The following is a 23,351-nucleotide window of genomic DNA, read 5'->3' as shown; positions in this document are numbered from 1 at the left end:
TGAAGTGATCAGAAGATCAAAACAAACTGCAAAACGATTTGGAAAAAAGTATCTGAATGGTGCGAAAAGTGGCAGCTGACCCTAAACAACGAAAAGTGTGAGGTCATCCACATGTGTGCTAAAAGGAACTCGTTAAACTTCAGTTACACGATAAATCAGTCTCATCTAAAAGCCGTAAATTCAACTAAATACCTAGATATTACAATTACGAACAACTTAAATTGGAAAGAACACATAGAAAATGTTATGGGGAAGGCTAACCAAATACTGCGTTTTATTGGCAGGACACTTAAAAAATGGGAGGTATTGAATAGGATTGGGGAGAAGAGACGTTTGTGGCACAACTTGACTAGAAGAAGGGATCGGTTGGTAGTACATGTTTTGAGGCATCAAGGGATCACAAATTTAGCATTAGAGGGCAGCGTGGAGGGTAAAAATCGTAGAGGGAGACCAAGAGATGAATACACTAAGCAGATTCAGAAGGATGTAGGTTGCAGTAGGTACTGGGAGATGAAGAAACTTGCACAGGATAGAGTAGCATGGAGAGCTGCATCAGGCCGGTCTCAGGACTGAAGACCACAACAACAACTTAAAAAAATGTAACAGACCTACTAAGGAGACTACCTACACTACTCTTGTCCGTCCTCTTTTAGAATCCTTACCACATAGGACTGACGAAGTACATCGAAAAAGTTCAAAAAAAGGCAGCACGTTTTGTATTACCGCGAAATATGGGAGAGAATGTCCCAGAAATGATACAGGATTTGGGATGGACATCATTAAAAGAAAGGCGTTTTTCGTTGCGACGGAATCTTCTCACGAAATTCCAATCACCAACTTTCTCCTCCGAATGCGAAAATATTTTCTGACACCGACCTACATAGGGAGGAACGATCACCATGATAAAATAAGGGACATCAGAGCTCGTACGGAAAGATATACGTGTTCATTCTTTCCGAGCGCTAAACGAGATTTGAATAATAGAGAATTGTGAAGGTGGTTCGGTGAACCCTCTGCCAGGCACTTAAATATGATCTGCAGGGTATCCATGTAGATGGAGATGTACACATACATCTGCTCCGCAAACTACCGAACGCTTCGTAACGGAGGGTACACTGTACCGCTACTATTCATTTCCGCTCTCGTTCCACTCGCAAATACGCGAAACGTACATTGGTGGCAGTCTAATCGTTCTGCAGTCAGCCTCAAATGTCGGTTCTCTAAATTTGTACAGTACTGACTTGCGGGAAGAGCATGCTCTTCCCTCCACGGGTTCTCATTTGATTTCACGAATCATCTTCGTAATACTAGCGTTGTGATCGAAATTACCGGTGACAACTCTAGTAGCCAGCCTCTGAATTGCTTTGATGTCAACCTTTAACAACCTGATGAGGGTCCCAAACACTCGAACAGTACTCAAGAATGGTTCGCACTAGCGTTCTATAAAACGTCTCCTTAATGAATGAGCTTCACTTTCCCAAAATTCTCCCAATAAAACGAAGTCGAGCATTCGGCTTCACCACTATCAACGTGACGTGCTCCTTCTACTAATTCTGTATTCGAACGTTGCAAGACTGTTTTTCCTACTTTAACTTACACTTTTCTACATTAAGAGAAAGCTGCCATTCGTCATACCAACGAAGTCATCTTGTGTATTCCTACAGTCAGTCAACGACGACACCTTCCTGTACGATGCACCCGTAAATTCGTGTTCAGCCTTGGTACATCCCCTTAGAAAAATTATAAATTACTGTGCTGGTAAACTTCTACGTTATTTAATGCAGAGACTGCTGAGTAAAACTGAACGTACGCACACATTTCTCTCGTTACATCAATAAACTGACACACAATATTTTTAGCGCAACGCAATCTGACTTTCAATAGTCCCTAAAAAGAATGGACCTGACTAACAATAACCTATACCTTTCATGAATAAATTACACCACAAAAATCTTCGTTACTCGAACTACTGCAATACAGCTAGCGCCAAAATTGCCAGCTAAATAAAGGATTCTAACTACGGAAGGCACTGACTACTGATAGGCATAGTTAGCAACTGAAAGATTCTGATAGAGAACAAACAATGTACCGTGTTTTACCTTAATAATGTTCAAAAGTCATCATATAGTTCATGATATCCAGTCTTACAAATTTCCTCTTTCTGACGGACAGACGTCCATATCGTCCGCTCTCAAAACTCTGGCATCTCTGTCCCCACATCCACCACTGCTGGCGGCTCACCTCCAACTGCGCAACGCTACGCGCTGTTCGCATCCAACTGCCCAACACTACACAAGCGAATATTCCAACAATGAGTCCAATCAGCCCCATGCTGCACACAGCACAGTCAGTGATTTTCATACAGAGCGCTACGTGGCGTTACCAACATAAAAACCTAAACAGCCTACTTACAGCCTGTCTTTTATGTATCCAGAGAACAAAAGCTGACCTATCAGACTTCCCTAGAACACTCCCGACGAATCCCTTGTCTCTGACGAACGCTCGCCGTCAATAACGACGTACTGAGTTCTGTTATTTAAGACATCTTCGAGCCACTCACATATCTGGGAACCTAAACCGTATGCTCAGACCTGGGGCGACAATCCGCAGTGGGGCACCGTGTAAACAATTTCCGGAAATCTCGGAAAGTGGAGTCTGTTACCCCGCATCCGTGGGTTGTAGGACATCATATGAGAAAAGTTTCGCACGAGCGATACTTTGTGTGTTCATTTGTGGACAGAAGATTTTCTGTTTCAAGGAAATTTGTCATATTCGAACTGAGAATGTGTTCAAGAATTCTGCCGAAAATCGATATTGAGGACATCGATCTATAATTATGCTGGTCAGTTCTTTTCAGTTTTTTGTATTAGGTGTTACCTGCGCTTTCTTGCATTCGCTTGGGACTTTTCGCCGAGCGAGATTGAAAGGTGGCTACACTGTGCCACTGCGCCAGAGAGTGCGCCAAAGAGTACTATTAAGCCGCCTCCACAGTGGTTGTTGGGAGTTCGTAGCAGTCAGTGCTACCAAAGAGATCGGAGAGGACAGTGTGTGTTTAGAGATCGTAGCAGAGTGTTTGTTGTGACATCGGAGAGGACAGTGTGTGTTAAGAACTCATAGAGACAGTGTGTGCGTGGGCAGAGCTCGTGGTTGTCGTGAAGTTGGAGCGAGATGTTGTAGTAAAGAGCGTTGTTTCATGTCTTATGCAGTTTTTTGATGGGAGAGATAGCAGATATTATTGTAATGAGTGCATTTCGTCAATATATATGAAGGTAAAATTTATAATGTTCCTTTATTAGTTGTGTATCTGAAATAATGTGTCACTACAGGTTCAGTCAACAAAGCATCTGGCTTGTGTTCTTGGATTAGAGTGTAATTGTGATTTTTTTGCGTAATTGTAGTTTTTCTAAATTTCTTTTGTCACGTCAGTATAGTTGGTATTTAAAAATTCTTGACTTGTTGGAAAAGAACCGTGCCAGATGTGGGCGTTGAGTCACACTCCCACATACAGAACAGTTACTCTTGTGCTCATTGGTTTCGTAGATTTTTATAGTTGCTGGGGTCTTAATTAATTAACTGTGTTTACGAAAATTTTCTTACATTGTTCTTTGCAGTCAGATTGCGTAATAATACTAGTCAGGGCCAACCGATTACGAGACTTGCGTAATCGGACATACTAAAACACTAAAAACTATTTTCAATCAAATATAAATTTAATTAAGCCCCCATGCACGTGGCGACCGCTGCTTCGGATCGTCCCTTGGAATTGTTCTGATTGTGAAAATTGTAGACTGTAGTATTGTTGTAGTAAATTTGAGTTTAGTGATTGTAGTCTGTATTGAGTGTGTAGATTTGGTAATTGGCATTCTTCTAATCGTATTTTTCAAAATTTAATTTTTATTGCCTTGTATACGCGTTTGACAATTTAGTGCAATTATTTCAATTGTTCGTTAATCGTGTTTGAAGGAAACATCTCATGTGAATAGTATTGTTGGAGATAAAGAGTCATTGTGTGTAATTTTCGTACAGTGACGAATTTTTTTGCATGTTTTGTAAATGATTACGCGATCGATGAAGAAGGCAAAAATGATGAATAGTCAGAATAACGAAATTGTTGACATGGCGAACTCGCCAACACAGGAAAACAGTATGGTGGATGATGGAGTTGAAAACAATGTAATAAGTCGGGAAAATAGTCCAGAACCATTTCAAAATTTTTCTCAACCAGAAAATTCACAGAATACGAGATTAGCGATAGAAGATCCTGAAATAGTATCGAACACAGATAGCTTTATGGCTATGCAGAAGGAAGTTAGTTTTGTGGGAAATGTTAGGGGTGAAAGGAATTTCGGAAAAGTTAGTACGGAGCAATTGATGAGTGCAATATTAAATTTGGGATCACAGTTACGATCTGAATTAAAAACAGAGATTGGAACTTTACGAGCTGAATTAGAAACAGATAGGGGAACAATGGAGCAGTTTCGATCTGAATTTAAAACAGAGATAGGAACAATTAAAACTGAGATGGGAACAATGGAAACACGGTTAGGATCTGAATTTAAAACAGAGATGGGAACTTTGGAAACACGGATAGATTCACGAATAGGGACATGTTTCAAAAATATGAAAGATGAATTAAAGAAAGAAATCAGGGAAGAAGTACAACCGATTCTGAATTCTCACAATAATAGATTAATTGCAGTAGAAATCAGACAAAGGGAACAGGATAGAGAACAGGAAGAAAGAGATCGCCTGATAGTACAAAAATTTTCAGAGTTAAATTTACAACGTGCAAACGATAAGAAAGAAATATTTGAAAGAATCGAGGAATCCGTACCAAATGACAGAATAAATAACCTAACACAACAATATGAACAGCTAGCTACCAAATGTGACAATACTGAAACCCGAGTCGCGACACTTACGGAAGACGTAAATAAACAGAAAGAACAATTAGGTGACTTATCGGAAAGAGTTGAGGAAATTTCAGATAAACTGACAAATCTTAGTTTACATGGGGACAGAGATTCGGATGATACAGTTCCATTACCATTTGCAGAAACCGAAGAATACCAGAACATAAATAAGCATGTTGAAAATCAGGGAAAATTTAATGAACGCGTTAAAAGGGAAGTTGAGGCATTACGAAAGCAAGTCAAACAGATCGAAGGCGAAATTGTAGGAAAAGACAGCAGAAGAAATTTCGAATCACAGACAGCAGAGGGGTTTGAAGAAAATAATTTGTTTCATTTACGGGATGCAACAAGAGAGCGCCAGGCGCGCGAACTTTACAATAATCGACATTCGGACTGGGACAGACGCGGTAGGTCTTTGTCGCCACGAGGCGAAAACTATGATTACAAACACTTTTTGACTGTCCGGAAATTTAAGATCTTCCGCAATTCTAAGAATGACATACATCCATGTGCATGGCTAGATCAATTTATGTACGCACTTCCACCAAATTGGCCACTAAGTCACAAACTAGAATTCATGTGTGGATATTTAGAAAACGAACCGGCGACGCGGATGCGCGCACTCATTAGAGATTGCAATAATTTAAATGATTTTTATCATGCATTTCTATCGGCATATTGGTCCGAAAACACACAAGACAGAGTCAAACATAGTCTGATTATGCAGCGTAATTTTAAACAGTCTGAGTTCCGCACGCCGGCAGAGTACTTTGAAGATATGATTCGAAAGAATCAGTTCCTGTCCAACCCGTATAGCCCGACTGAATTAATTCGCATTTGTTTAACCAAGCTGCCACAATCAATAAGACAAATTGCTTTAGCTGGAAGATGTAAGGACGACATCGAAACCTTTAAGACTTTGTTGCAAGAACTTGAGTATGACAACGATGACGGGACCTCTTGTAACTTTTTCTGTAACAGTAATTATAATAGATTTTCAGAGAAAATTGATAGTGGTCGGAACGGACGTTATAGCGGTAATTTTGAGAACGATAGACGTAACAGACAGGACAATAGATACCAGCCCTATGACAATAACAGACGTTCTAACAGAAATTACACAGACAACAACGGTAATTCGTATCGGAATGATCAATCATACGGAAACAGTAATCGGTATTATCAAGACAGAAATTATTCATACAGTAATAGAAATTCTTACTACAGAAATAACCAGGGTAGTAGGTACAACAATAATTTCAGAAATGACAGTCGAAATTACACAAGAAGTAGTTATGCAGACAGACAGGAAAACAGAAATTTTAATAACAGACACAGCCAAGAATTTGCATCTAACAGACAGGAAGGACCTAATTGGCATCCTTCACGTGACAGAACTTCTGAGAGACAAGTGCAAATCGTAGAAATGGATCCGCGAAATGACGCGAATACTCAAAGACGTGACGCAAACAATCGACAATGACTTGTAGCTTCGGCTTCTGGCAGCAATATAGACGGTTCAGAAAGTAATGACACTACGACTTTACACTACGTACGCCTGGAAGACATGAGAGACATTTTATTAGACGAAAAGGAAAATAATGTAGACGCATTTTTACACCCTGTTATTGAAGTATGTGTGGGTAAGAATAAGTTCACTGCAGTATTAGATTCTGGGAGCCCACTGAATGTCATTAGTGAATCAGTTTTTCGTATATGTGAAAGATCTATTGCCTGTCCTGTGTTACCTATTTCTAAAACTACAATTCGAGGTGCGATTTCTGGAAAAAGTGTGGAGGTCAGACAACAGACCAATTTAAATTTCATTTGTCAAGGATACGAATTTTCTGCTAATTTTATTATTGTTCCATTACTCAGTACACAAATTATATTAGGTATGGAGTTTCTTAACGCACATAAGGCAATTTTGAACTTTAAAGAAGGAAGTGTAAATTTGACTGTTGCTGGAATGCCGAAATGTTTAAAATTTTTCGAGTGTTTAACAAGATCTGAGTCAGATACAAAATGTTTAAGGTTTCTTACTTCTGATGTTTTCGTTGAGCATTATGACGACAATGTGTTTATTCATGACAATGACAATAGATACAGAGACGCGATGGATGATATAATTAATAGCGAAGAATTAATTAATGAGAAGGTTAAGAAAGCTGAAGTGCCAGATGACGTTGCAAGAGAAGAGCTGCACCACATTTTAACTTCACATGCTACAGTGTTTAGTCATCACACAGGAACTATACACGGCTTACAATATTTATTTAAAGTAAAAGAACACACACCATTTCGCGGAAAAACGTACGCTATTCCTTTGGCTTACAGAGACAAGGTTAAGAATGAACTTCAGTACATGTTAGATCAGGGCATTATTGAGCCTGCAGTCAGTCCTTATACTAGCCCATTACACGTTGTTCTTAAAAAGGATGGGTCAATTCGTTTGGTTCTGGATTCCAGACAGATAAATAACATCATCATTCCTGAAACTGACCGCCCACAAAATTTAGATGAACTTCTTCAACATTTTCATGGAATTAAAGTTTTATCCACGATTGATATGCGCGCAAGTTTTTGGCAAATAGAACTCCACCCTGATTGTAGAAAATATACTGCCTTTTTAGCTTTTGGTAACTGTTACCAATTTCGGAAATTACCGTTTGGACTTACTGTATCTTCAGCAGCATTCATTCGTAGCTTAAATGAAATTTTACCTGTTTATCTTCGTGACAATGTTACTTCATATGTTGACGATATTATTATTGCTAAACGTTCTTGGAGTGAGCACAACAAAAATTTGGATTCATTATTACGTATTTTTGCACGAGTTGGCATTACAGTAAACTTGGAAAAATCTGAATTTGGTCGTTCTCAGGCGAAATTTCTCGGTCACATTATTGCTAGAGAAGGTATTCTTCCTGATCCAGAGAAACTAGATGCTATTCTGTTCGCAATGACATTCTTTTTAAACGAAAATCGGTCCACAACTCCGTTTGGTTAGTTTGTATTCCTGATGAGTGGGTCAATAAATTGATTTGGTATACACATCTCAGTTATGCACACTTTGGTCCCAGAAAATGCTTTCATAAATTACGAGAAAATTGCTATTTCAGTAATATGGAAAAACGTATTCGATCTGTTCTTGCCAAATGTAAATTATGTCAAATGGCTAAGCCTCCAACGATTTCTCACAGAGCACCGTTGTTTCCCATCATTCCAGCGAAATTAAAGGAGATGGCTGCAGTCGATTTGTTCGGTCCAGTGGTTCGTTCTACTAATGGTTTTGCGTACATTTTCGTAGCAGTGGAGTTGACGTCAAAATATGTGTGTTTTACACCTTTACGCAAAGCAACAGCTCGTTCAGTATCTAATGCTTTCATCAAACATTTTCTTAAAGAAGTTGGTCACGTTGATAAGGTTATATCAGATAATGGATCACAGTTTCGCTCTAAAATTTGGCTTCGTACTCTACAGCGTCGTAAAATTAAACCAATCTTCATTTCACTTTTTCACCCTCAATCTAATGCTTCAGAGAGATGGATGAAGGAAATCAATAAATTGTGCCGTCTTTATTGTCATCAGAATCACAGAACTTGGGATCAGTATCTTCATATTTTTCAAAACATTCTGAATGAACTTCCTAATGACTCAACTTCCTTACCACCTCTATTGGTATTAAAAAATAAAGCACCGACAAATCGCATATCTGAAATCATTCCTTTTCCGCCTTCACGGAAACTGCGGCATTCTGAAGTTGTCAACTTGGCTCTGCAAAATATTGCATCTGCTGCTGCTAGAAGAGAGAAATCAGCGAAACGTCCTGGTCGTTTAAAAACTTTTTCAGTTGGTCAAAAGGTATTAATTAAGTCCCACCGTTTGTCTCATAAAGGAAAAGGCTTATGTCGCAAATTTTTTCTGCTTTATAACGGTCCATACAGAATTCGCAAAATTATACATGATAACACTGTTGAAGTAGAAACTCTTAAATCTCGACGCTCTAAAGGAATACATCATATATCTAACGTAAAAATTTTTGTGGAATAACATACTTGTGAGAAACTAACAGCTACATGTAAACATGCGGAGAGTACAAGGATACCGCGCTATGTTTTGGCGGCGGCACATACTCAAAGCAACAGTCAAGTCTGCGCGCCGCACAAGGCAGTCGTTGACCGCGAACAATTGCTTCCTACGTCACGCGCCCACAGCTGATCGAGCGCTCAGTGCGAATGCACTGACAGCCGTAAACAAATACTCAGTCTAATTTCTCCGATTAAATTCAGTATAAAGCTATAAGGACTTGTTGAATTCTGTTATTAACATTTAGTATTTTGCAGGATACGGTTGTATAAAGTATTTAAGAACTTCAGGTAAATTCTGTGCGTGTCCGACGTTAAGACGACTTGCTATCGAGAAATTTTCAGGAAGAATGTCATTTCGAAGAAGAAACTAATAAACTAAAAAAGGTAACTATTAATTGAGTTTATTTTTCAGGTAACATAAATTCACTTAGGTACGTACTTTAGACGTAATTTGCTGCTCGCGATTACGTGATTCATGCTTTGTGCTAAATTTTATGTTCTATGAATTTACGTGTGAAGCGACGTGCTTGCGTACGTTAACTGATTTTGACAATGATTATTAATGAACTGGGTTGTGACTTGTATATATTATGCATCGCTTGGCTGCACTGCTATTTCACTGATGTCATATTTTTTAATTATGTGCCTGCTGAGCTTATTTATTTAAATTATAATTGTTATCTGATTAATTGTGCTGACTGTGATTATGTATGTATGTTGTACTTTGTGATTTATCTGCTTGCGCCTCCATGTTTACTTATTAAGATGACATATGAACATTTATTTGCTTATGCTGATATGATGCTAATGACCTGTTTATTACGTAAGATATATGTTTACTGCTATGCGTATGGATTGCATATTTACACATTTCTGTTTTGTTGTCATAACTACTCTTTAATTTGGTGTATAGCAATGCTGATGTACAGTGTATAAACATAGAGTTTAGGTCACACTATTGGATTAATTATAGATTGTTCGCTTGGCAGAGCCTCGTTGTAGGAATTGTGCTGCATCCACTTGTTGACATTCTGTTCTCTACTGGTATATTTACTCGCTATTGCATGTTTTGCTTACGCACAGTGCCTTATATTTTAAGATAAGAAAATGAACTGCTATAATTCGACGAACGACATTAGTACAAGAAAGTCATAGAAGTCACATGAGCTGAGGTTTTATGGAAGCTGTATAAATTTATGCTAATAGGAAGGAAGCTAACGACATGACAGACCAAAACTAGGTTTAAACTATTAATAGTTATTACACTGCATTTTTCGTGAGCAATTGAAATAGGAAGTGACACTTGATACAAGAAATACTCTACATGTTTGCTTCTGCTATGATTCTTGAAGTGGTGTACACACTGTGAAATATTATGATCATTCACACTCCGTAATCGTACTTAATTACTGAGAGTTATTCGAACTAAGTCTGTTAGAGGTCAGGTATGCATTTCTTTTATTTAATGATGGACAAGGAACCAAAATGTATCTTATAATTTATAATGAGTAGAAAATTTGGGTCAGATGGATTACACAGAGGTTGTGTGTGGACACTGTGTCTTCGGATTGTATGGGATGCTGAATTGAAGTTGCATTAGGATTTTATCTGTACTTGTTCGAGGAGACTGACTAGAGGAAAGAGTTGTTATGGAAGTGTAATGATATTGGTGCTGAGGTTTATATGTAGCGACGTATTATTGAGGTATTGAGAGTATGTGAAGTAGATGATTAGTGGAGTTTTTGTGGACAAGAGGTAAGATAAATGATATTGATGATAAGAGTTATATGTATCGACGTATTGAAGAAGTATTAGTGACGTATTGAGATTATGTGATGCTGATGATTATTGGAGTTTTGGTGTATAAGAGGTAAAGTAAGTGAGGAGCATATTTTTTTGTTGGTCTTATGGAACAAGGAGGATGAAGAGAGCAGACTAGAACACTAAAATAGAAGGAAGATAGTCTATACACACACTTTGTTAAATAACTAAGCAGTATATACTTTTTTTGAAGAGAGGAAGTAATTGCATATCTTGGCTCACTGACAGTTGTTCAACAACAGTACATTTGATCTGGCTTGGCAAACATTGGTCTTGACATGATGACTATGACGTTGACTAACTATTATTGACTGTTATACATTGCTGCCAGCACTACTTGATGCACATAATGCACATCAGATTTTGACAGAATTACATTTACACAATTAACACTATTCAGTTACACAGTAGTACTTAATGTGGATGAAAGTTGAGTGAGTGTGTTCTGTGTGTTTTCCTTTACTAATCCTACCCACCTATCTCGTAAATATTATTTTATTTGTTTGTAGTGGCTTGCACTGACACCCATAAATATTATAGGTTTACTGGTATTTGTGTATTGTAATAGTTAATAGGATAATTATCTGATATCATTTATGTGTTTGTTCTGATTTGTATGTTTAGTGTAAAAGCACTGTATGTGCATTCAAACTATTGTTCATGCCTGAACTGTCTGATTAGTGAAGATAAATATTCTGAACTGTTCCCTGCACTTTTCAATATGATGTGTGACATTTAGTCATGTTTAATTTCTGCTGATGAACTGTGTGATCAGTGTTAGTGAATTTTGTGGAACTGCTTCTGCTGAGAAATGTGACTTTTTGGTGTCTGCACCTGCTCTCAACATTGCTGGGTGCAACTGATGGACTACTCCTACTGAAATGATGTCACTTGTTGGTGTCTGCACCTGCTCAACATTGCTGGGTGCAACTGATGGACTACTCCTACTGAAATGGTGTCACTTGTTGATGTCTGCACCTGCACTCAACATTGCTGGGTGCAACTGATGAACTGTTTTTACTGAATTAAGTCACTGGTTGCTGTCTGCACCAACTCAACATTGCTGGGTGCAACTGATGAACTGTTTTTACTGAAATGAAGTCACTTGTTGCTGTCTGCACCTGCTCAACATTGCTGGGTGCAACTGATGGACTACTCCTACTGAAATGGTGTCACTTGTTGATGTCTGCACCTGCACTCAACATTGCTGGGTGCAACTAATGAACTGTTTCTACTGAAATGATGTCACTCGTTGATGTCTGCACCTGCACTCAACATTGCTGGGTGCAACTGATGAACTGTTTTTACTGAATTAAGTCACTGGTTGCTGTCTGCACCAACTCAACATTGCTGGGTGCAACTGATGAACTGTTTTTACTGAAATGAAGTCACTTGTTGCTGTCTGCACCTGCTCAACATTGCTGGGTGCAACTGATGGACTACTCCTACTGAAATGGTGTCACTTGTTGATGTCTGCACCTGCACTCAACATTGCTGGGTGCAACTAATGAACTGTTTCTACTGAAATGATGTCACTTGTTGGTGTCTGCACCTACTCAACATTGCTGGGTGCCTCTGATGGACTGCTTCTACTGAACTAATGTGACTTGTTGCTGTGTGTACCTCTTGAACTTTACTGAGTGCCACTGTTAGAACTGTTTCTACTGAAATGATGTTACTTTTTGCTGTCTGCACCTACTCAACATTGCTGGGTGCCACAGATGGACTGTTTTTACTGAAATGGTATCACTTGTTGGTGTCTGCACCTGCTCTCAACATTGCTGGGTGCAACTGGTGAACTGCTTTTACTGAAATGAAGTCACTTGTTGGCGTCTGCACCTGCTTAACATTGCTGGGTGCATCTGATGGATTGCTTCTACTGAACTAATGTGACTTGTTGCTGGGTGTACCTGCTAAACTTTACTGGGTGCAACTGATGGACTGCTTTTACTGAAAAGATGTTACCTGTTGGTGTTCTTTTTTGTATAAACTAATCATTGAAAGCATTTTAGGTGAACATTTGTATAAACTGATTTTTTGTATATTGTGTAAACTATTATGTAAAGTCACATGTATGAAAAGAAGTTGTATTGCTTACTGTATTTCATACATTAGGTTAGTGAAAGGTCAGTGCAAAGCCAAAATTTTTAACTAATTATGTGATATTTAGGTATTAATATTATCTTTTATTTTTGTCTGTATTTTTCTGGACGAATTTGGTGGTATTTTCACCACCAATGCTGGCAAAAATACCATCAAATTCTGGCCTGTGGAGGAGGGGCATATGAAAGGTGGCTACACTGTGCCACTGCGCCAGAGAGTGCGCCAAAGAGTACTATTAAGCCGCCTCCACAGTGGTTGTTGGGAGTTCGTAGCAGTCAGTGCTACCAAAGAGATCGGAGAGGACAGTGTGTGTTTAGAGATCGTAGCAGAGTGTTTGTTGTGACATCGGAGAGGACAGTGTGTGTTAAGAACTCATAGAGACAGTGTGTGCGTGGGCAGAGCTCGTGGTTGTCGTGAAGTTGGAGCGAGATGTTGTAGTAAAGAGCGTTGTTTCATGTCTTATGCAGTTATTTGATGGGAGAGATAGCAGATATTATTGTAATGAGTGCATTTCGTCAATATATATGAAGGTAAAATTTATAATGTTCCTTTATTAGTTGTGTATCTGAAATAATGTGTCACTACAGGTTCAGTCAACAAAGCATCTGGCTTGTGTTCTTGGATTAGAGTGTAATTGTGATTTTTTTGCGTAATTGTAGTTTTTCTAAATTTCTTTTGTCACGTCAGTATAGTTGGTATTTAAAAATTCTTGACTTGTTGGAAAAGAACCGTGCCAGATGTGGGCGTTGAGTCACACTCCCACATACAGAACAGTTACTCTTGTGCTCATTGGTTTCGTAGATTTTTATAGTTGCTGGGGTCTTAATTAATTAACTGTGTTTACGAAAATTTTCTTACATTGTTCTTTGCAGTCAGATTGCGTAATAATACTAGTCAGGGCCAACCGATTACGAGACTTGCGTAATCGGACATACTAAAACACTAAAAACTATTTTCAATCAAATATAAATTTAATTAAGCCCCCATGCAAGATGTCCGCAATAAATGGAGATTAAGTAAGGGGGCAATATCGCAAAGTACTCCCTGTAAAATCGAATTGGGATTCTGTCTTGAGGTGGTCACTTATTTGTTTTCAGCTCTTTCATTTGCATCTCTACGCCACGGATGTCAGTTTCTACGAGGGTTGGAACTTAAGTAGTGGCAACTGTTTATTCACAACCGGTATAAAAGAGTTGCATGTTTGCACCTGTTACTGTCCTTCAAAGTAGTCACCAGCGCTGTGTAGAACCCGTTGCCAGCGATGTGGAAGGCGTAGCAGAGACTGTTCTGTTGATGGTGCGAATGGAGCGGTCTAAAGTTATGGTGATTCTAGTATACGACTGTGATGGTGTTATCCTAAACGCGTTAAGTTCCTCCAAGGCAGACCGTCAATGCACAGTATTACTGTTCGTTTTTGGAGCATCACTTGCGACCAGCTTTGCGATAGAAGCGGCCACACTTTCTGCGCAACCCACCCATCATTTTGCACCACAATGCGCGGGCGCATACAGCGCAAGCTGTGGCTGCTCTGTTCGGTCGATGGAACTGGGATGTACTGTACCATCCACCATACTCCCCGTACTTAAGTCCTTGTGACTTTGATTTGATTCCGAAGATGAAGGGACCACTTCGTGGCATTCGCTTCAGAACTGTTCCAGGGATTCGACAGGCAGTAGACCGCTCCATTCGCACCATAAACAGAAGAGGCTCTGCTAATGGCATACTACGCCTTCCACATAGCTGACAACGGGTTCTACACAACGCTTGTGACTAATTTGAAGGACAGTGACAGGTGCAAACACGTAACTCTTTTGTATTGGTTGTGAATAAATAGTTGGCACTATTTAAGTTCCAACCCTCGTATATCCTCCACGCAGGAGTCTGTACGACAGTCAACCGACGGTATGGTTCTACCATCTTCTTGCGTGAACAATTTCTTAAACGTGAAATTTAAAACTTCAACCGCCCCTTTGCTGCCTTCTATTTTCACTCTAGACTGATCGACGAGTAACTGGATATAAGCCATCGACACAATTAGTGATTTTACGTATGACCAGAATTTTTTCGGGTTCTCGCAAGATCTTTTGCTACGGTATGACGCTGGAAGTTGTGTGCTTGGCGCATTCCTCACTTTACGGTCGCACGAATTTCTACTAACTTTTGCCATTCAGCATTAGCAAGCTCAGAGTCCAAAAATCTACTTCCTCAGCATTTTCCGAATTTGATTATTAAATCCCAGAGGACCCTTAATCCACTTACTTGACATGTACGTCTCCAGAGGAAGAATTACAGTCAGTTTAAATTTTGCCCATAACCCCTCTAAGTTCGTCATTCTGAAGTCTAAGTTCGTTGTCTAAGTGAGACGCGAACAACTGCATATCTGGTCTCCTGGCCTTATTGACGAAATTTTTGACTTGAGTAACCATCATCGTTATGATGAGACCATGATCACCAATTCCTGTTTCTGTACTGTCACTGTCGACAAGGTCAGGCCTATTTGTACGTAAAAGGTCTAAAACATTTTCGTTTTTGTGTGTTCCTTAACTAGTTTTTAAGGCACTCTTTGGAAAACACATTCAGTAGTGTTTCACAAAAATTTAAATGATTGAAATGGCTCTAATCACTATGGGACTTAACATCTGAGTTCATCAATCCCCTAGACTTAGAACTACTTAAACCCAACTAACCTGAAGACACTTCCATGCCCGAAGCAGGATTCGAACCTGCGACCGTAGCAGCAGCGCGGTTTCGGGCTGAAACGCCTAGAACCCCTCGGCCACAGCGGCCGGGTAGTGTTTCACAAGACTGTCAGGACCACCTGCAATAAACCTGTAGACGTTCCAGTCTATAATATGTACCTTAAAGTGACCTCCAACTTCTTCCGCTATCTTGACTGTAGACTTTCCTTAAATGACTCTAAAACTGCCGAAGTAGTATCATCAATTAATCTGGTTCTATATCAAATTAAACAGTAAATATAATTATTAATGGCATAAACGCATACAGTTGGAAGTACACTAATACTGGAAACAAAAAATTATTTGCAAACGTAGATCCGCAAACGAACCGTGTGTGAGATATTAATGACTTTGTGGTTACCATCCACTTCTGATGTGATTCTGCGTAAGCACATGCTGGTCGATGGTCGGTGGTGTGATCTTTGTTTACATTTTCGAGACGTGGAGCTGTAAACAGGATGGATACGACAGTATAGTATACAGTCGGAGTGCCATTCATGTCAGTTGTTTACGGAGCGTCAGCTGTGTTATACGGATGTTGGTGGTAACCCTAAACATTACAGTAACGAGTAGTGTGCTTTTCATGTATGGTAGGGCTAACGGCAGTGCGCGAGAAGCTGCACGCGTATACCGAGAATCATACCCTGCCCGAAGGCATCCCGAGAGTCGACAGTTTAGAAGGGTTCATCAAAACCACCGAGAAACTGGGAGTTTTGCACAACCTTGCGGTGTCGGAAACAGTCAAACGCTCTCTAGGACTCTCGACTAAGGGATCTGCCGCACAAATTCCTGGAATAAGTGTCAGTAGAACAATGCATCGCATTTGAGTGGTCCCATACCACCTCCAACAAGTTCACTTACTGAGGTGGGTGTTGTTCCTAGATTAACTTTCTGTCAATGTGTAAGTAGCGTGAGCAAAAGAGCGCTATGTGTAAGAAGCGTGAAGCGCACTTTGAATGTATGCTGATGGCTAAAAGAGCCACGCGCACTTTGAGTAAGAAAATGTTATCTGACATTGAAATCAACGTAAAAGATTGGGTAGCCACCAACTCTAGCCAAACAACAAATAAGAGGTTGCGCTGAGTCGGAAAATTACTTAATTTATTCATAAGAAAAACTCACAAAAGAACATTCATTGTAAAGTCACTGATAAAGAATGGGATGTAATTATTAAAATGATTCAGGCATTGTTGAAGTGAATCAAATACTGAATAAAGTAAATAGTGCGTGAACACTGTGCATAAGTGCAGCTTGCAGCAACATTCCTGAAAATAAGATCTAGCCCAGAGCATTTGTTTTAAATAAAAGAGAAACACTAATTATTGGACCTGTGCGCATGGAAACGATATGGATGGGCTAACAAGGAAAACTGCAAGGTAAATGGCGTAGGTAACGGGCAAGTAGCATCGGTACACTGGATAAGATTGGAGGCAAAATTATTTATTTCTTAAAACATTGATGTAATGCATCCATAGAACTGCTGTTGCCTGGTAACTAAGTGCAATTGCTTGTGAAACGCTATACGTTTCACAACAGACTCGTATGCCCACGTGGTTCGCGGGGACAGAATTTCTACGTACCGTGGCCAAATTTTAGTAACATCAAACCACGCAGCCGCGAACAATTATCATTTTACGGAGGACACATTTGAATAGACAAATGATAATGGCAGAGGACCAATAAACTCAAATATTAACCCACGTGGATGGATCCACCAGGCATAAAGTAATGAGACATAGAAAATTCACAAATAAGCAAAAATTACCAAGATTCGGAAAAGATTAGAATGCGCACACACGCAGTTGCAGGCACAAAAACATCAGACTGAACCGAGGGCGCTTCAACACCTTTATGCTACGTTCTTCTTATTGATCAAAGTCAAGTCTGAATTAGGAATCAAACTGATAGTCTGCAAAAGCCTTGCATTCCTTGCTGCGACCCAGCAAATCAATCTTTATAAGATGAAACGCGAGGCCAAATACTAACAGCTCCTCTCTTGGTATGAGGCAACGCGCCACGCGGTTAAGTCAGCTCATCCTTCTTCGGAGAGACTTCGGCTGCACACCCTCGGCGAGATGGAAGCAGACTTAACCGTCTCACACACTCCAACGTCTCCCACGCGACCCCGTGGCTAGAAAAAGCCAGAGATGAGGCTTCCACTACTAACCTAACACCGGTAACTTTCACACAATGGAAGCAAACCTCTTTGCCTACCTGAAAACTGCAAGGGTTGGCCATTCTGTACGGCTACCGCTGACTCTCTGCAGCAGACTGAACCACTGTATAGCAAAGTGAAACACAGCCACATTCATTCACTCACGAATGCCATGGAGTTCTGTATCATTGGAAAGCAAATAAAATGAAAATGAAAGGGGACTACAGGACACTTTGAAATGGATGTGACATGTTATAGGCGACCCCGCATTTGACAATTACATTTAAAGATGAAGCAGGGTTCACTCATGATTGCGTGCTTAATTATTACAGTTCTCACGTTTGGAGTCACCTAGGCTTCAGCCCATATGCTGTGCGTGAGTCTCCACAATGGTGACGTTTCTTATTGAATATGTGGTTAGGTAGGTCGTCTTACTGGGCCATGAATGTTACCAAATAACTCCATGGACCTAACTACCTTCACATTCTACGACATCGTCTTGCTGGATTCCTTGAGGATGTTCCCGTTGAGCGACGACAGAGGAGCACAGGCACACTTCGCTGCTCTGGTGAGTTGAAATCTTAGCGCTCCTCTATGGCCTAATATGGACTGGTTGAGGAAGACCTGTATTGTGGCCCACAAGATCACCTGTTGTGAACCCTATGGATATTTGTTTTATTGGTCACTATAAAGGTACAGTGCATGCCATTCCAGTTAACATGGCTGAAGAATTGGAGCAGAACCTTGTCAATGCTTGTCAAGAATTTCGAAATGGTCCAGGCGTATTTGAGAGGATTCGAAAGTCGTTGCGGCGACGGGTACAGCACTTCGAACATCTTTACCTACGAGTACGTTTATTTAACTGTTGTCGTGTTCGTTCAAAACACCGGCACTTGTACCAAAGTATCTCCAATAACTTTTCTTAACGTTATACAGTATTTTCACCTTCTCATAACTGCGATGACGTTTACACAGAATCGAGTCAGTGAGGTCTAATAACCACAAAGTAACAATTATCTCGCAAACGGTTCGATTGTGGACCTATGTTTACTCAGACTTGTTTGCTGCTAGTATTGGGTATTTTCAGCTTTATGCGACTACGCCATTATGATATTACATCCTCTATTTAGAAAGCAGGGTTTCTCGGCGATATATGCTGATAAAAGTTACTCGGGCTTCCAGTCGCGTCAAGTGGTTTTTATCCACGAGCTCTTGACCGAGTAGTCTTCAGCCATGCCCAAGTGTGACTGTCATGTAGTTGTTGCTGCTGTCCGTATATAGCCGTGCTACCGGCTGTGATGTCATTGGTGCCCGATCCAGCGCCATATAAGGAAATGGCTTGGTCACAAGATCGTTGCCCCCGCTTCAGCCTTACGACAGCCGCGTCCCGAGCTGCACACAATTGAGAGCGTTTTCTGTATTTTTGATCCAGATCGCTTTTTTTCTTATTCTGTCCCAGGAATCAGTAATTATCGGCAGTTCATCTTGCATTACCTTATCACACAATAATTTTTATTAAGAACTAGAAACTAAATAGTTTTCAGATTTCATTAACAGTAAAACTATTTTGCTCGACAAAAGTGACACACCTGTTTCTTTTTGGAGCAAACCCACTGTAGTCTACAAGCACCGGTATTTCACTTGTTCCTTATTATCCAAAATTATCCTTATTTCAGTATCTTATAGTCATCTGAGATGATATCATAATTACTACTTTCTTTTAAATCTTTATCAGTAGAAGATGTTTCTAATATTAACCTGTGATTGTTGCAATTTTTCGTACTATTTTGATTGTCACACATTTAGATTCCTTTCTTTTACATTTGACGTTTTTGTTCCTCCTTTCCAGTTTTGCTGCTGATCAGTTGTGCAGCTGATTTCCTACCCAGAGCTAGCGCCTTTTATCATTGCCTTTTCTCTCCTTTTTGACTTAGATTCTTCAAAATGTTTGGTTATCGGGGTTACTGTCAATGTGAATAAAATTCGTTCGTTTACTTGTTCGCTAGCTTCAGTGTAAAGTGATAAACCTTATTCAGCGCTACATGAAACCTGTGAATAGTTGGTTTTGAATATGTGCCTAAAGTACCAGGAATTGTTCACGGGCCATCATAGCTATAAATGCTCAGTTCCTCTTTTTTATCAACTGGGTGTAGGTTCATGTCGGTCACTTCTTCTTCGTTAAATTCTGAAACTCAGTCAATGCTCTTTGGTGACGATTTTCTGAAAGTTATTTGGGGATACCTTATACTATAATCCTGTACCTAATTTCCCCCTACCATTACAGTTGCTTAAATAAAACTGCCCTTTATTTTCAGTTCTATGGATTAACCGCTAAATATTTGACAGATATACCACAGAAGTTGTTGAAAAACAGTATTTTTTCCTACTCTCCAGTACAAACTGACTGTCTCCCCCACTAGGGTCCGAGACGTGCCTACTTTTGATCTACGAGAGTGGTTCTCCAGATATTCAACCATAATGCACAACTTTCCCATCGGATATTGAGCCTATCGCTGTTTTGAGATTACCCTTTTCAAACGACTTAGGAGCTCTTGGTCTATTTATTATTCACATGCATTATATTACATTTGTAACTTTCTGGCATGTCAAAAGTGCCAGCTGGACGGAGATTCGGACACGAAACGTTGCCTTAGGTGGGCAGCGCTCTTATCAGCTGCGCCATACTGTTACTACTCACAGCCACTCAAAACTGCACGTACACAGCAGTGAAGTGACAGGTCCGTTCTTGAAACAATGCTCCATCTTGTGGCTAACGTAAGTCATTTCTCAGCAGTATCCTTTCTTCCATGAGTGCTAGTCCAACAAGGTGTGCAAGCGAACTTTTGTGAACTGTGGAACGTAGGGAGAGACAGAAGCAAATCTTTGGTGTTGCTTAGTAACAGTCACACAATAAATTTTAAATGAACACACCGCCATTTGACTGTATTGTTGTTTATTTCATTTCGACCCAGATTTCGGCATTTTATGGCACTATCAAGTAATGACATAAACTCAATTACTTGAAAATGGCATTTTCATGTATTGTGGTTTATTTAATTACGACCCAGGTTTCAAGTAATGACGTAAACTCAATTACTTGAAAATGACATAAAAGACAGAAACCTGGGCCATAATTAAATAAACAACAATTGAGTCAAAAGTCGGTGTCTTCATTAAAGAGTAGAATAAGCAAGTCTGTGAAAGTGAGACGCATCTCGTAGAACGGTCATTAAGAGCAGTACCTGTAAACCGCAAGGACTGGAATGGTGTTCCAATCCGGGACACTGCGTTAACTTGCCAGGAAGCATCAAAATAGTGTCATTCTGCCGTAGACAGAAAGTTTCGTCCTGGATACACTACATTTATTGTTTTCAAAGGAAGATTAGAACGTTTGTTCCCGTCACTGATTTTGTGTAATTTACATAAATACGAGGGTTAGCCAATTATACTACTTGCCATTAAAATTGCTACACCAAGAAAAAATGTAGGTGATAAACGGGTATTCATTGGACAAATATATTATACTGGAACTGACATGTGATTACATTTTCACGCAATTTGGGTGCAATGATCCTGAGAAATCAGTACCCAGGACAACCACCTCTGGCCGTAATAGCGGCCTTGATACGCCTGGTCATTGAGTCAAGCAGAACTGGGATGGGGTGTACAGGTACAGCTGCCCATGCAGCTTCAACACGATACTACAGTTCATCATGAGTAGTGGCTGGCGTATTGTGACGGGACAGTGGCTCGGTCGCCATTAACCAGACGTTCTCATTTGGTGAGAGATCTGCAGAACGTGCTGGCCAGGGCAGCAGTCGAACATTTTCTGTATCCAGAAAAGCCCGTACAGGACTTGCAACATGCAGTCGTGCATTATCCTGCTGAAATGTAGGGTTTCGCAGGGATCGAATGAAGGGTAGAGCCACGGGTCGTAACACATCTGAAATGTAACGCCCACTGTTCAAACTGCCGTCAATGCGAACAAGAGGTGGCCGAGACGTGTAACCAATGGCACCCCATACCATCACGCCGAGTGGTACGCCAGTATCGCGATGACGAATACGCGCTTCCAATGTGCGTTCACCGCGATGTCCCCAAACACGGATGCGACCATCCTGATGCTGTAAACAGAACCTGGATTCATCCGAAAAAATGACGTTCTGCCATTCGTGCTCCCAGGTCCGTCGTTGGGTACACCATCGCAGGCGCTCCTGTCTGTGATGCAGCGTCAAGGGTAACCGCACCCATGGTCTCCGAGATGATAGTCCATGCTGGTGCAAACGTCGTCGAACTGTTCGTGCAGATGGTTGTTTGTCTTCCAAACGTCCCCATCTGTTGACTCAGGGATCGAGATGTGGCTGCACGATCCGTTACAGCCATGCAGATAAGATGCCAGTCATCTCCATTGCTAGTGATAAGAGGCCGTTGGGATCCAGCACGGCGTTCCGTATTACCCTACTGAACCCACGGATTCTAAATTCTGCTAACAGTCATTGGATCTCGACCAACTCGAGCAGCAATGTCGCGATACGATAAACCGCAATCGTGATAGGCTACAATCCAACCTTTACCAAAGTCGGAAACGTGATGGTACGCATTTCTCCTCCTTACACGAGGCATCACAACAACGTTTCAGCAGGCAACGCCGGTCAACTGCTGTTTGTGTATGAGAAATCGGTTGGCAACTTTCCTCATGTCAGCAGGTTGTAGGTGTCGCCACCGGCGCCAACCTTGTGTGAATGCTCTGAAAAGCTAATCATTTGCATATCACAGCATCTTCTTCCTGCGGTTAAATTTCGCGTCTGTAGCACGTCATCTTCGTGGTGTAGCAATTTTAATGGCCAGTAGTGTATTATCCGCAGTTTAGTTGTATTTTTGGTTTTCCCTTGACGACGCATGCTTGGTTTGTTTGTCGTTATATCTCCGCAATTTTCAAGCTGCTTGGTTAGTTTCGTTATCGCTGCCGTGCTGTTAATCATGGCTGCTCCGCTGTCTGCACCAAAGAAGAGCAGCGTCCAGTGAACCGTTTTTTCTGGTCGGAAGGCGTATCAGGGTCCGAAATTCATCGAAGATTTTCGGTACAGTAAGGGAACAGTGTTTTGCTGCAACGGAGTGTCTACGAATGGATTGAAAAATTTAGAAATGGTCGCACAGGTGTTATGCACGATGAAGGAGCCGGACGACCGTTTACCGCCACAAATGAAGAAACCATTGAGCGTTCACGCCAAATGATGATGATGATGATGATGCAGTGTGGCTAGGGCCTCCTGTCGGGTAGACCGCTCGCGTGGTGCAAAGCTTTAGAGCTGACGCCACTTCGGCGACTTGCGTGTCGATGGGGATGAAAGGTTGACGATATGGACAACCCAACACCCAGTCCCTGAGCTGAGATAATCCCAGACCCAGCCGGACATCGAACCGGGGCCCTTAGGCGTGACATTCCGTCGCGCTGACCACTCACGAACCAGGGACAGACACGTGAAATGATTCTCTTAGACAGACGATTGACTATTGATGACGTGGCACA

The sequence above is a fragment of the Schistocerca piceifrons genome, chromosome 1 (assembly GCF_021461385.2).
Source record: "Schistocerca piceifrons isolate TAMUIC-IGC-003096 chromosome 1, iqSchPice1.1, whole genome shotgun sequence".
Lineage (NCBI taxonomy): Eukaryota > Metazoa > Arthropoda > Insecta > Orthoptera > Acrididae > Schistocerca > Schistocerca piceifrons.
This window is presented reverse-complemented; position numbering follows the sequence as displayed.